The sequence below is a fragment of the Arvicanthis niloticus genome, chromosome 8 (assembly GCF_011762505.2).
Source record: "Arvicanthis niloticus isolate mArvNil1 chromosome 8, mArvNil1.pat.X, whole genome shotgun sequence".
NCBI lineage: Eukaryota > Metazoa > Chordata > Mammalia > Rodentia > Muridae > Arvicanthis > Arvicanthis niloticus.
Window position 1 is genome coordinate 62715601 of NC_047665.1, and position 13493 is coordinate 62729093.

A 13493-nucleotide genomic window follows, 5' to 3' on the forward strand; every position below is an offset into this window, starting at 1 on the left:
AGAGGCCGGTTGTATTCAAAACTGACTGCTTTACAGAAAGCTTTTGAGTCCTTCATGGTCATATTCCTTTCTCATTGCTGCTATGACAAATCATCTCAGGCTTAGCAGCCTAAAGATGCCCATCCAGCATCTTAGAGTCACAGAGCAGAGAGGCCTGGCAGGAGCTCCGATCAAGCTGTCAGCTTTAGGGGAGAAAGTTTCCAGCTTCCACAGACCCTCATGACTTGCTGCATGAGCCCTGTCTTCATCTTCAGAGCCAGCACTGGAATATCCCTCTTTTCACACTTCCATTTTCTAATGTCTTTCAAATATCTCTGATCTCCAACTGGAAAATGTTCCACTCTTCTGAGGTGATTCTACTGGCTATGTAGCCCAGCAGATGTTAAGTCAACATCAATCCTCCTGCTTCAACTCCCCAAATGCTAGGATTATAGGTAGGAGGCACCATGCCCTAATAAGTCCTTAAGCTTAAATAAATTTGTGAATTGATTATGGCTATGAGATGGCAGTTTGATCAAATGAATGGGTTAAAAATTGAAAGCTAATAATGATTAATATTGTTAGGGATCATCATTAAGGGAGTTGATGATCTTAGTCTCAATTCCTTCATCCATTAGCTCCTTGCCTCATCAGGCAATGAACTGGTAGTCTCTGTTCTGCTGGAAAGGATGCTTGGGTGGCTGGAGCAGTGGCAGCCTTTGTAACCACGTGGGTCAATTTCCTTAACTGCCTCTCCTATTTCTTCATACTCTACATGGTCTGTTTCTCTGGAGCAGTGGCTCTCAATGGTTCTTCCTAATGCTGCGACCTTTTAACACAGTCCTTCATGTTGTGGTGACCCCTGCCATAAAATTATTTTTGTTGCTGCTTCATAACTGTAATGTTGTTACTGTTATGAATCGTAATGTAAATCATGAATCGTGAATGTGAATTGTCTGATATAGAGGATATCTGATATGGGACCTCTGTCAAAGGATCTTTTGACCCACCAAGGGGTTGCGATCCACAGGTTGAGAACCACTGTTCTGGAGACCCTTGGCCCAACAGTTCTTTTGCCACATAAGGTAGCATACCGATTCTGAGATTAAGAAAAGGTTATTCTGTGGAAGCCAGTATCTTCTCTGCTACAATGGTTGTGATCTGAAAACTCCCAGGTTGTCTATTTATCTGTGTACTTTAAGGGAGAAATTTCCCCTCCTAGCCCCAGTCACTGCACTGAGCCATCTGGAAACAGTCAGATCAAAGCTGGAGAAGCATTTTTTTCCCATTATTGTTTTTAATCATCCACCAGGCAAACTCCCAAAGGTTCCCCCAGAGACGCTCTTAGGACCAGTGTTAGGGGGCAGCAGCTATGTTCTGTAATTGCTTTCCTCTTCCTCCTTAGCAACAATACCCCCCAAAGGTATTAGGTTTGAAACATCTTTATGTGAAACTGTGTTCTAATTTAATGACCAGCTTCCATATTTAAGAGAGAGAGAGAGAGAGAGAGAGAGAGAGAGAGAGAGAGAGAGAGCCAACTAGGAAGACTGTGAGGTATTTTCCTGACATTTTGCAGAATAATCTGCACTTTCAAAACTGTACTCAAGAACGCTTTAACTTGTAATGTAAAGCTATTCTGAACTGCAGAGTGACTACAGTAGTATATATAATTCATAAAGCCTTATCAGTAGAACTTTTATAACAATTACCTTATTACATTTAAAATTATTTTAAGTTAGCAACTAGATTTAATAGTAAAAATGCTCCTTTACCCAACTATTTGGTAAGATGATCAGAAAGAAATTTACTACATTGATCAGGTTAAGAAAAGCTCTATAGTACCAACAAATAAATCCTAAAATCTTAATAATCAAATACATATAACATATATAATATGTAATATATAATATATAATATATAATATGTAATATATGATATGCAATATATACTATATGACATATGACATATGATGTATAACATATAACATATAACATATAACATATAACATATAACATATAACATATAACATATAACATATAACATATAACATATAATATATAATATATAATATATAATATATAATATATAATATATAATATATAATATATAATATATAATATATAATATATAATATATAATATATAATATATATTTTATCATGCAAAACCTGGTGCTATTCAGGTAGCTTTATCCCATCTTGTAGCTGTATCACAGGAAAAGCATGGCTGAAGAGGTCATGCTAGCTCTCAACTTCCTCAGCTAGAAAGTGATACATAATTTCTTGTAACCACTGACTAGAAATAGTCACTTGAGTAGCCCAAGTTTAAAGGATATTGAGTAACTTAAGGAGGATATGCACTGTATAACCATTCCTTCAGAGTTGAAATAGTCCATCTTAGCGAGAAGCTAGCTTATTAAGACTCAGGATGCTCTAAAGGGAGTCTCTTAGACTCAGAAAATTCTTAGAGTAGGTTTGTAAAGAGTCAGGGAATAGACAACTCACAAGTCTCAGGAAGCTCCTGAAACTGACAAGGTATACAAGGCCCCTCCATCCTCACTGTATATAAGCTTTTAGGGTTTCTAAAGATTCTCCAACCTGAAGATCTACTTATAAGTCCTGCAGAGAACTCCAGGGTTCCAGCTTTTGTGAGTTTTCATCCATGCTAGGGTAGGCTTTCAGAAACGCAGATGCCTTTCAGCCATCCACACTCCTGAGAGTAACTCCTCATCTCTTCTCTTGTAAGTAGGGTATTGTTGCCTAGTGCTTCCATTGGGGTTTTCTATCTAGGGTGAATAGTGTGTTCACATTGCCCCAGGATGCAGCAAGTATCATTTGTTTGGAACCATTATCATTTGTGTCCTTATCAAAGAGTGGGAAAAGTAAAAAGGATCTGTATCTAAGCCAATCAAGACACCCCATCCCAACACCTCCACCTATCTTTTGCCAGTTGCCAGCTTTGCAGTTTTCTGAAAGTCACTTCATTTTTTTTCTGTCTCAGTTTCTTGGGTTGATCGAGTGTGACTAATTCTCATGAATGTCATGGAAATTTCAAGGCATGGTTCTTTGAAGCCACGTGACTTTTGCTGGTTGTTTTTCCTTTAGTTGGTCAATCATGCTGGGACACTCTAAGCTTAGTCTTCACAAAGGGGCACTGTCTCTAAAACTCCACTGTCTTTGAAGTTAACACACGAATCAATTTAATTTATAAATATTTGATCCAAAAAGACACCTTGATACTTGAAACTCTATACTGTTGCTTTTTGAAAACAGGTCTGCCTTGTGGAGGGTGAAGTAAATCATTCTGTAACCTTAGAAGATACATAAAATAAATGATGATTATTTGGGCTACAGATACCCCTTTTTCTGTTCATCTCTGATCAAAGATTCAACCTTTGTTTCTCAGCCATAACACTTATTTCCCACCAATTTCCACAAAATAGCTTTTCAAATAAAATATTCATTTTGTGGCCATAGAAATTCCCACAAACTGGTAATATGTTTTTTTTTCTCTCTCTCTCTCTCTCTCTCTCTCTCTCTCTCTCTCTCTCTGTGTGTGTGTGTGTGTGTGTGTGTGTGTGTGTGTGGTCAATCCTGATTGCATTTTCAAGTTAAAACAGCTTGGGAGAGGTAAACTTTAAGACTTTTTCAGGCCCCCAGATTCTATATGAAGGCACGGCAAGGACCATGATAGCCTAAAACGCCCCATACCTGCAACTGTGACTCGAGAGCCTTTTCTTTTATCAGGAATCCAGTTGCTTTGGAAAGAATCGAGAGGGAGACTTTGTGCCTTTAATAAAGTTCAGGGGCCTGAAGATTATGACTATGTCATAGAGAAACTATAATGATCCAGGCATTCAATAAATCCCTTTGGGTTGGGCATAGTGGCACATGCTTTAATGCCAGTACTCAGATGGCAGAGGCAGGTGGATATTGGTAATTTCAGGGCCAGTCTGGTCTCCATAGTGAGTCCCAGAACAGCCAGAACTACATAGTAAGGCTGTCTCAAACAAACAAACAAACAAACAAACAAAAAACCTTTGACTTCTTACTAGCTTTGGAGGTAGTCGGAAACCTGTAGGTTTTAGGAGGAGAATTTAGAGGTCTGTCCTTCTGTCTGTCTCTCTGCTAGTTATGATTGTCAACATTTCATAAAGACAGACTGTCAGGGTGATGTGCAGGAATCACTTTTACAGATCACAAACTGTAAGCACTCTGAAGCACAGAAGGACAGGTCACTCACTTTGGGTCACACAATAGCAATCTACACTTCATACATAGCTCGGAATCCCATGTCTCACATTCCTTTCCACTCCATTATTTTGCCCTAAAAGAGGCATGGTTCATTCTGAGGAGCCGAGAGGCTGTGGAAGACTCAAAACTTTGGAGAGAAAGAAGGGAGAAAGGAAGGCATGGCCAGTACCTTGAAAGCCTGCTACATTGTCAGTGTGGTATGACTTTAATGAACCAGGCCAGAGAACTAGAAACTGGGAACTGGGATTCCTAATGTTTTTTTCTATGGTTGGAAAGACAAGTTCCAAACCTCCACCAAGGAGGACTTGGAGAAAGAAAGGGTCAAAGAGCATCACATTTTATAAACATGAAAATTAACACATGTGCGTCAACAGGATACTGTCCAGCTAAACTGTAGCACCTGCAGCCTCTACGGGTCAGCCAGGCAAGCAGGTCAAGGCACATCAGTGCTGTTCTCAGGGGTTGCTGGATACTTCCTCTCTCGGGTCCCTCCTTCTATTTTGGGTTCCCACATGAATCCTGAATCAAGTTTTATCTCTGCTCCTGGGCTTAGAGATGGAATTTTAGTTTTCAGGTTAACTGCTTCTTTTTCAGTGTCTCAGAACATTCAAGAAGGTCTGCTCTGGAAGGTCTTTGGTAAGTTTCCTCCTGTCCTGGTCAAAGCTTCAAAACTCAGGTCCTAACTCTAGCTCCTGGCTCATGCCAGTCTCCTCCCTCCTGTTTCCACAAGGTCATCTAGTGCCTCCTGAGTGCCTGGCGATGCAGTCCCTCCAAATCAAGACTGAGAGTATAAATCCATTCAAGATATATAGAGGAGAATTTCCATGGTGTTAGCAGCATAGAGGAATAGAAATGTATTGGGGATATAAAAAGTTTTCTCTCTTTCTTTCTTTCTTTTTTCCTTTCTTCCTTTTTTTTTTTTTTTTTTTTTTTTTTTTTTTTTTTTTTTTTTTTTTTTTTTTTTTAGAAATAGTTTCTCTGTATAAACTTGGCAGCCTTAGAACTTGCTCTATAGATCAGGCTACATCAAACCCACAGAGATCCATGTGCCTCTGCCTCCCAACTGCTGAGATTAAAGGTGTGTATCATCACTGCTGGACAAGTTCAAAAGCATTCTTACTGTGGTTTTTAGCCTGACTGTTCAGGCACTGTGTGGATCCCCATAAACAGCCATGTGGTTGGTGTCCTGTTAGTTATATTTCTTGTTACTGTGACTGAATGCATGACAAGAAGCAGCATAGTGGAGGTTGTTATTTGGGCTCAGGGTTTGTGATGTTACATCCCAGCAATGCATTGAACATGACTTCTCATAAGAAGCTATGGCTACTGTGGACCAAGAACTAGAGAGCTTGGGCCAGAGCTGGAACTAGGGCTGGATTATACTGGAACAAGCCTGTTACCACTCCACCCCCTTAGTGTCCCATTTCCTATATCTAAATCCCACCTCCTAAGGGTTTCACAGTCTCTCAAAATACCACCACCGGCTGGAGACCAAGTGTTCAAACACACTGGCCTGTGGGAGCCTCTGCAACTATGACATAACAGTAAGCATTTGAATAAGTCCCCGCAAATGCATCAGACAGTACAAAGAAAGGGAGTGGAAAAAGGGTGAACAACGTATTCCCCAGAGCAGAGAATAAGGTCATGCTACATTTCAGTTGATGTTATTAAAGCAGTTTTGATTTATTTTGAAGTTCATACTTTATTCTATGCCAACCAGACCACAATATAATGAACCAATGGGTAAATGCAAATATCTATGAATTTAGGTAAAATTAATTTTTCCATCAGGAGTCCACTTCTGGTCTTACTCTATTGCCATATTGTTATTATTGTTATCGTTTTGTGATTCTGGGTGTCTCTATCACCAAGCTAGCTCCCCAGCCCCTGGTCTTTGAAACCATAAAAGAGTAGAAGAGACGAAGAGACCAAGTTTTCATCTTGACTCTGCTGTGTCTGACATTGGCCAAATCACGTGACTTGTGGGGGCGGCTTTCCTTGATGAAGAAGAGTGTAGTGTTTGGTTAGTGTGTAAGGACTCTTGGCTCTAAAGTGCTAATCTTGCTGAGTTTCTTGAAGACCGGCTTTAGCACCCTGGCCATCTCAGGATACTGAGAGCTCCGGAGACCTACAGACAAACATGGGAGAAGCTAATGTGACCAGTTTGACAATCAGTCCGAGTTGTGACTCAATTTGGACACTTCCTCTAAGGCGCCTCCCCTGAGACCGCCACAAAAGCCACTTGGCACAAACCCTGCCACCCAGAATTTGCTTTCCAATGGATTCTTGGGAAAGCTATTCAGAGGGGGCTGTCTTTAGAATCTTTTAATGAGGAGGCCCTAGTTCTGAGGGCTTTCAATGCGAGAACTCAGTGCCCCCATTTCAGAGCACAAATTTATCCCTTTGGCGCTCTGCCTCTGGCTTCTGTTCCTGCCCTGGAAAGTTCAAAGTGGGATAAAATTATACAGAAAAATTTTGGCCTTGGTGCCATAAACACTCATCCCTGAGACCAGAGGAAAAGGCCAGAAAGAGACTACAGACAGCATGCTTTATGGACTCCACCTGCTTCTCTGAAGTGTTAATTCTTGACCCTCCTGATGTTGTCCTGTTCTGTCCTTCTGAAGATCTCACCTCTGTGGGGGCTCAGTAAGCATGACAGCTACATGACATTGTCAAGAGAAGCCATCATGGTTGTCTGGAAGGAATGAAGGATGCTTTGGACTTCATGTGAACCTTGCCCAACTCCCAAATCTATAATGAAATCTTATCTCCCAAGACTATTGTGTTGGAATATATGGTCTTTGGATTATGACCCCCAAAAATAGGTCCTGAAGAGCTTCCCTGCCTCTTATATCATATGAGGAAGTGAGCACCAACCAGAACCGTCCAGTGATTTGCTTTTGTATGTACCAGTTTCTAGAATGATAAGAAATAGCCACATTATTTAAGGCATTCCATTTGTAACACGTCCCTTCCGCCACCTATGATGCTTAATCTTGATGGCCAACTTGTGAGAACTGAGAGATGTCTATAATCAATGAGACATTCTTCTAGGTGTGTCTGTGGGGGCATTTGCCAAGAAGACATAAGAGAGAGGAGCTAGGAGCACAATGGCCTGCCTTCACTGTGGGCAGCATGGTCCAATGCGCTGGGGGCCTGAGATAAATGCAAGTGGGGAAAGAGAAAACCAGTTGGTGCACACAAGCCCCACCCTTGCCAAGTAAATGCAGGCACTGCTGCTGCCACTGTGACCTATGGTGTGGATCCAGAGAGCATTCCAGCTGCTCAACCTGGCTCACATCAATGGATCCAGACAGCATCCAGACCTTCTGTTTTAGATTATGGCTGCATCATTGTGATTCCTTGTTCTGAGGTTTACAGCTTCTTAGAACAATTGAGATCCCCCATCTCTGGCCCTCCAGCTTACAGACAGCTATTGCTGCTTGTCTGGGAGAGATGGAGAATGCTCCTACCTCATTGTGGCTTCAGGTCTGTTCTTCTTTTTCTCTGTGGGGTTTGGTTTCCTTGTTCATCACCCAAGGAAAACATGGGCTTTTCTTTTCTCCAACACAGCTAACTGAGGCAGAGACAATTTCAAGGTGTGCTGACCACTTAACGGAGACTCTGCTGCAGTGGCCTTGCTCATGCTGATCCATGGGCACTCAGAGAGTGTGAGGCACATTCAATCCAAGCCAAATAACTCTCTTAGCCTATTTTGTGCAGCTATAACAAAATCTCACCGACTGGTTTCTTTATGGAGAAAAGATATTTGGGGCTGGTGAGATGGCTGAGAAGGTAAGGTACCTGTCACGTAAGCATAAGCATCTGAGTTTGCATCTCCAGAGCTTATATAAAGGAGCTGGGAATGGTAGTGCCCAGTACACTGGACTGATGAAGGTAGATGGATGCATGGAAAGAACTTGATGGTCAGCCAGCCTAACCCAATGAATGAGTCCCAGATCCCAGTGAGAACCATTGTCTCAGAAAACAAGGTGGATATTGTCTGAGGAGTGACAGCTGAGGTTGACCTCTGATCTCCATATGCATAAGCACAGACATACAAACATGCGTGGGCAGCCACACATTTTTGTATATCCCACACACATGTACACGCACACGCACATGCAAAAATAGATTGATGTAACTCACAACTCTGGAGGCTGGCAAGTCCAAAAGCATGCCCCTGCACCGGTCATATTACATCATAGCATAGCTGATGGTGGAAGGCACACATGAGTCAAGCAAGAGACCACAAGGGTGAGAGAACCTTGAAGCTGCCTGCTCTCTCTATAACAGACCCATTCATTCCTGCCACAAAGATTAGGTCCTTCAGAGGGCTTCCACCCTCAACACCCAATCTCCACGGAGCAGAAGTTTCTCTGTTTCACTTCCCAGATTAAACACTGCATCAATTAAACGTCCACAGACCATTGAGATCTACCCTTAACCATCATGCAATCCAGATGCCCTACTCTGAGCCTACATAACCTACTCTGGTTTGATTCTGACCTAGGTGAGTTGTCACAGGTAGGGGACACAGAGCAAGAATATAATTAGACAGATTGTATGAGAACATCATCAAGAGTCTGGAAGTTCACTTCTCAAGATATTAGGAACTGGTCCAAATGTGTTTAAACCTTTGATATTGTGAAACTACATTAGCATCTTCGAGTATACATAAGGAACTGTATATAACCAGGCTACAAAAAAACTTGCCCTAAATCATAATTTTTAAGCAAATTAATGAGTTTATGTCAAGCCACATCACATCCAAACCATCCTTGGTGGCATGCAGCCCCCTGGGACATAGGTTGGACTCGGTTATTAGACTGTTCCAGGGGAAGCTGACAGCCTACTTAGATAATTCTCTTGCTGGCAGACAAGATTAACCAGCAACTGTGAGTCATCCATCCTTCCAGAAGTTACCCAGGCAAGTCGTCTAATAAAATGAGTAATTGTCTCTGCTCAAGCCATGGAGAAGCTGTAGATTAAATAAAGATGGGAGAGGCAGAGGAAGGAATCAATTCTAACACGGTGTTGGCACCAGCTTTGAGGAAAATGTCTTTCTTTACTTCCTAGTCCCAAGACTAGCTGATGAACCACACTCCCCCCCAAAAAAAAATATTCTTGGAAACTTCTAGAACAAAAAAAGAGAACTAAAGAACAACTAAGAAACTGACAGATCAACAGAGTGCAGGCCACGGATCATACGTGATCCCTGTAATGGGAAAGACAGGCTTGATGAGTGTAGGCAGGAGAAGACGGAGACAAATCTAGTCACCATCTGACTGACCATTCCAGCACTACAAGAATTTGAAATGGAAGTCCTCTGCACACAACTGACATCAGGAAGCTCCTTCTTTATGTGGCTGCTCTCGGACTGGCTTGTTATCCATGTAGGCATGCCCTCTTGCTCAGAGTCTTCAGTCTGGAAACACTGTTTAAGCCACCTGAAAATGTGATTTATTGAGGTTTGAAATGACATCAAAGTGTGTCCCTCCAGAAGGGGCTGTAAAAAGCTCAAGCCCAAACATTGTCACTGGACAGTTAGGAGCTCTGTCTTCAAAGGATGCTAGTGTCTTACATGAGTTTCAGTTTGAGCCACAAGTGCAAACTCATCAAATCCAGGAGGATTATCAGGAGGCAGCATCAGCAGAGGCAGCACTTGTTAAATGTCATCCACTCAGCATCTTGAGGCGTAATTCCCAGCCACGTCTCTTATCCTTAGGTTTGGATTTGTACCAAAAGCTAACTTTAACTGAGGAAGATTCGAGAGTCCAAAAAGGTTTCAGATTGGAATGACGTCATCCATCAATGGTTGCAGTTGTTAAAACAGCAGTCGATGGAAAAGCTCATCGCTGAGACCACACAAGGCTGAATAGAAAAGAAATGACATATAACAAGAGACTGGGGAGATGGCTCAGTGGTTAAAGCTCTGGTCACATGAGAACCCGAGTTCAGGTCCCCAGTGAACCACATAAATGCTGGGTATATGTGTGGACTCATTCCTACTTCCAGGCCAGAAAGGTGGAGACATGGAATTCGAACAGCAAACTGACTAGCCAGACTACCCTAATGAGCAAACTCTGGGTCTGAGTGAAAGCCTCTGCCTCATAGAATAAGGAAGAAGAGTAATAACAGATGTCTCCCAATGTCAAACCCAGGCTTCTACGTGTACTATCATGCACATGAAAAGAAATTACATAGCACATCCTATTACAAGTTCATTTTCATCTCTTTCCTACATATATACCTATCTTCCTCATAAAGATGAACAAGAGAGGCAGAGAAAATATCAGAAAAAATCAGTTAAAAAAATCCAAATAGAATTTTGTAAGTTGGTTTCATACATTTGTATTCAATACTCTTGAATATTTATTTCTTTTTATGTTCCAAACCATTTCCTTGGTGCCTCATAATGACATGAATTCCTTTGATTGTATGTCATGTTGACTTTCATTTGTTTATTTATAACACATAACTTGGTTGATTCTATAAATTTGCCCAGGCATTGATTCTGTTTTATACTAAGTGTAAAATCTATCCTAGGCAAGCTAACCCCTATGATAACAATAAGAATTAAACATACCCCTCCTTCACCTAATGGAGCCGAGCAGTGGGCCAGCAGATAAACACAAAACATCTTGCTTCACCCTTTGATACATCATGGATACCTATGGTATAGACCCATTCCCACATTGTTAATGAGAAACCTGATATTGGGTTAGTTCAGTGACTTGCTGTTGCTCAGACAAATGACTGGCAAGTTAAGGTAAACCCAAAGTGTGCCATGGTATCCCACCTCTCTATTCTCTCATTGCAAAGTACAGGCAGGAAGGTCTGACTCACTGGACTGTTTTAAAACTGAAATGAGGTTGCACACATAACTAGCACCAAAGAGCCTGGGACATAATAGGAACATAGGAGGCCAGTAATGTGACAGTTAATATTACCATTAAATGTACCATTCTTATGTGAGCGTAAAGCCAAACAACACTGCGGCTAATGATAGTGGGAACTTGATTTGCACCATCACCACCAACAACAGGAAAAATTAATGACCAAGTCTTGTTATTGGCTAAACACACTAATATCTTCAACAATGGTATCTATGAGTAGTGATGGTCATTTTGTTGTTGTGAGACAGGGTCTCCTGTTATAACCCATACTGTTCTGAAACTCACGATGTAGCCTAAGATGCTATTGAACCTATTACAATCTTCCCTTCTCAGCCTTCCAGGTACAGGGGTTACAAAGTGAACCTCCACATCTAGTGGGGTACTAAATGCACTCATGGAGAATTCATGATGTATGAATATGTGGTGGAAATAGATCTCTGGTTGTCATTTGCCCTTCCCTTCCTAGAAAACTCCTATTCATTCTACAATACTCTCTCCCCAGTGATTTTTCCTGGGGATTCTTTCTCTTATATCCAGAGAAGAGGGCAAACCCCACTTGTCTGTAATACAGCAACACAGCACTAGGTGGTAGTCAAGAGCGGGAACCATATTCTACAAAACCAATACCTTTACCTAACCTGATATATAGAAGATACACAACTGTTTTTTTTAATGGTGGCAGAATGCTTTCAGTGTGATGATTCCGAGTTGCTTGTAACCTAAATATCTGAGGCTATATATTGTGGCTGTACTGAGGGTCCAGTTTAGAACAGCTAGCTGAGCCTATTCCAGACTATCCAGTATGTGTCAGTGGGACCTCATCTTCCCTTGTCTGCTTGCCTTGGGTCTGAGTCCCCCTTTTGTCTGCACAAAGCACTCCCTTGGATTCACTCTAGCTAGGACTCTAAGCAGATACATGCCAACTGCCAGCGATACTCAGAAGAAATGGTACCGATGGGGAATGCCAATAAACAGACTTATTCTGAAGGGTAGCCCCACTGCACTATGGGAGGCTTCTAACTCAGTGAAGTTGTACAGACTTTCATGAGTAAGGTAACCTACAGCCCTTAGGGATGTGGAAAGGAGACAAAGTTAGAGGGACACTGGATGGTCACCCACTTCTAGAACATTCTAGTGGTGATACCAGGAGATAGAACCTGGTTAGGTAGCTTAGTGACAGGGTCCTCTTTTCTTGTCCTTGGCCAGAAAGGATTTGGTTCTGTCCTAGCCAGAGGCCAGAAATTCCATATGTACTAGGACACTCTAGAGCACCATCTGGCTTCTTGTTATCTTTCTTCTATTTTTAAACATCTGCTTGATGATTTTATGTGAGGATGAGGCCAAAACTCTAATCAAGACATTTGGGATCGAGAAGCACATAGACACCTGAAGGGTGGGTCAACTGGACGCACCAGTGCCTCAGCCCACTTTTTGTTTCAAGTCCTATAAAAAGCCACTAAACTAGCAGCTCATTGGTTCTTTTGTCACACAGGAGCTGAACTTTATATTAAGCCCCAATCTGCACACCCATAATAAGCTCCTCTCCAAATCCTCACCCTCCCTGTGCTCCATTGCAACCCGTTCCAATTAGCAGGACAAGAACCTGAGGCCGTTGACTCAATGGAAACTTTGTGTGAGCATGAGGCTTTGACACATGGACTTCTGAGTTACTCTCACTGGAGGCTAGAAAGCCCCTGTCACGCTGAAGAATTCCACTTTCTCCAATCTTCATTATCTGTGAAAGCGTTAGCAAGGAAGCCAATGCACCTGACTATCTGTAAAATGGGTGTAACACACCTCAAGGCTGGGGTAGGATCTATGCAAAGTTCTAGGTACTAAGTATTTCTAGGGCTCATCATTGAATTTACTTAGTATATATCAATTCTCTTGTTCTTCCCATTTCTCCAAACCAGTTCTCTTTCTGAAGCCATCTAGTTTGATTCAGACAGAGAATTGGAAGTCAGTGGGTGATATACGGGTCTGAACAGGTATGAATAGGCCATATCTAGTGAAATACAGTGGGAGGGACTAGAGAAATGACTCAGAGTTAAGGTTGAGAATGCTTGTTTCTTCTAAAGGACTGGAGTTCAGTTCCCAGTACCAACAGATTGAAGAAATTGAAAACTTTGAATCTTCTCTATGTAAAGCAAGCATAAACGTCACCTTTTAAAATGTCTATTTGGGATTTCTGCACCTCCACTCTGTCCCCCTGGGTCTGCTCTATGTGCATACTCCCAGATGCAGCTGTAGGTAGGTACAGAGCCAGGATTCAACAAGCTCTTTATGTGTGTCAGCAACTGCCCCTTCATCAAGAACAGTCACTCAGCTGAAGCAGCCAGTGGAAACGATAGTGGGAAGTTGAA

The 13493-nt window shown here is 41.9% G+C and overlaps 1 protein-coding gene and 1 pseudogene across 2 annotated transcripts in view; one reads left to right on the forward strand and one right to left on the reverse strand.

Moving 5' to 3' along the window:
* Frmd4a (FERM domain containing 4A) overlaps nt 1-13493 on the reverse strand; it is a 579690-nt gene that overhangs the window by 525950 nt on the left and 40247 nt on the right. The gene's annotated exons all lie outside the window — the stretch shown is intronic.
* The window catches only part of LOC143443415 (polypyrimidine tract-binding protein 1-like), a 97431-nt pseudogene that overhangs the window by 82573 nt on the left and 1365 nt on the right, over nt 1-13493 (forward strand).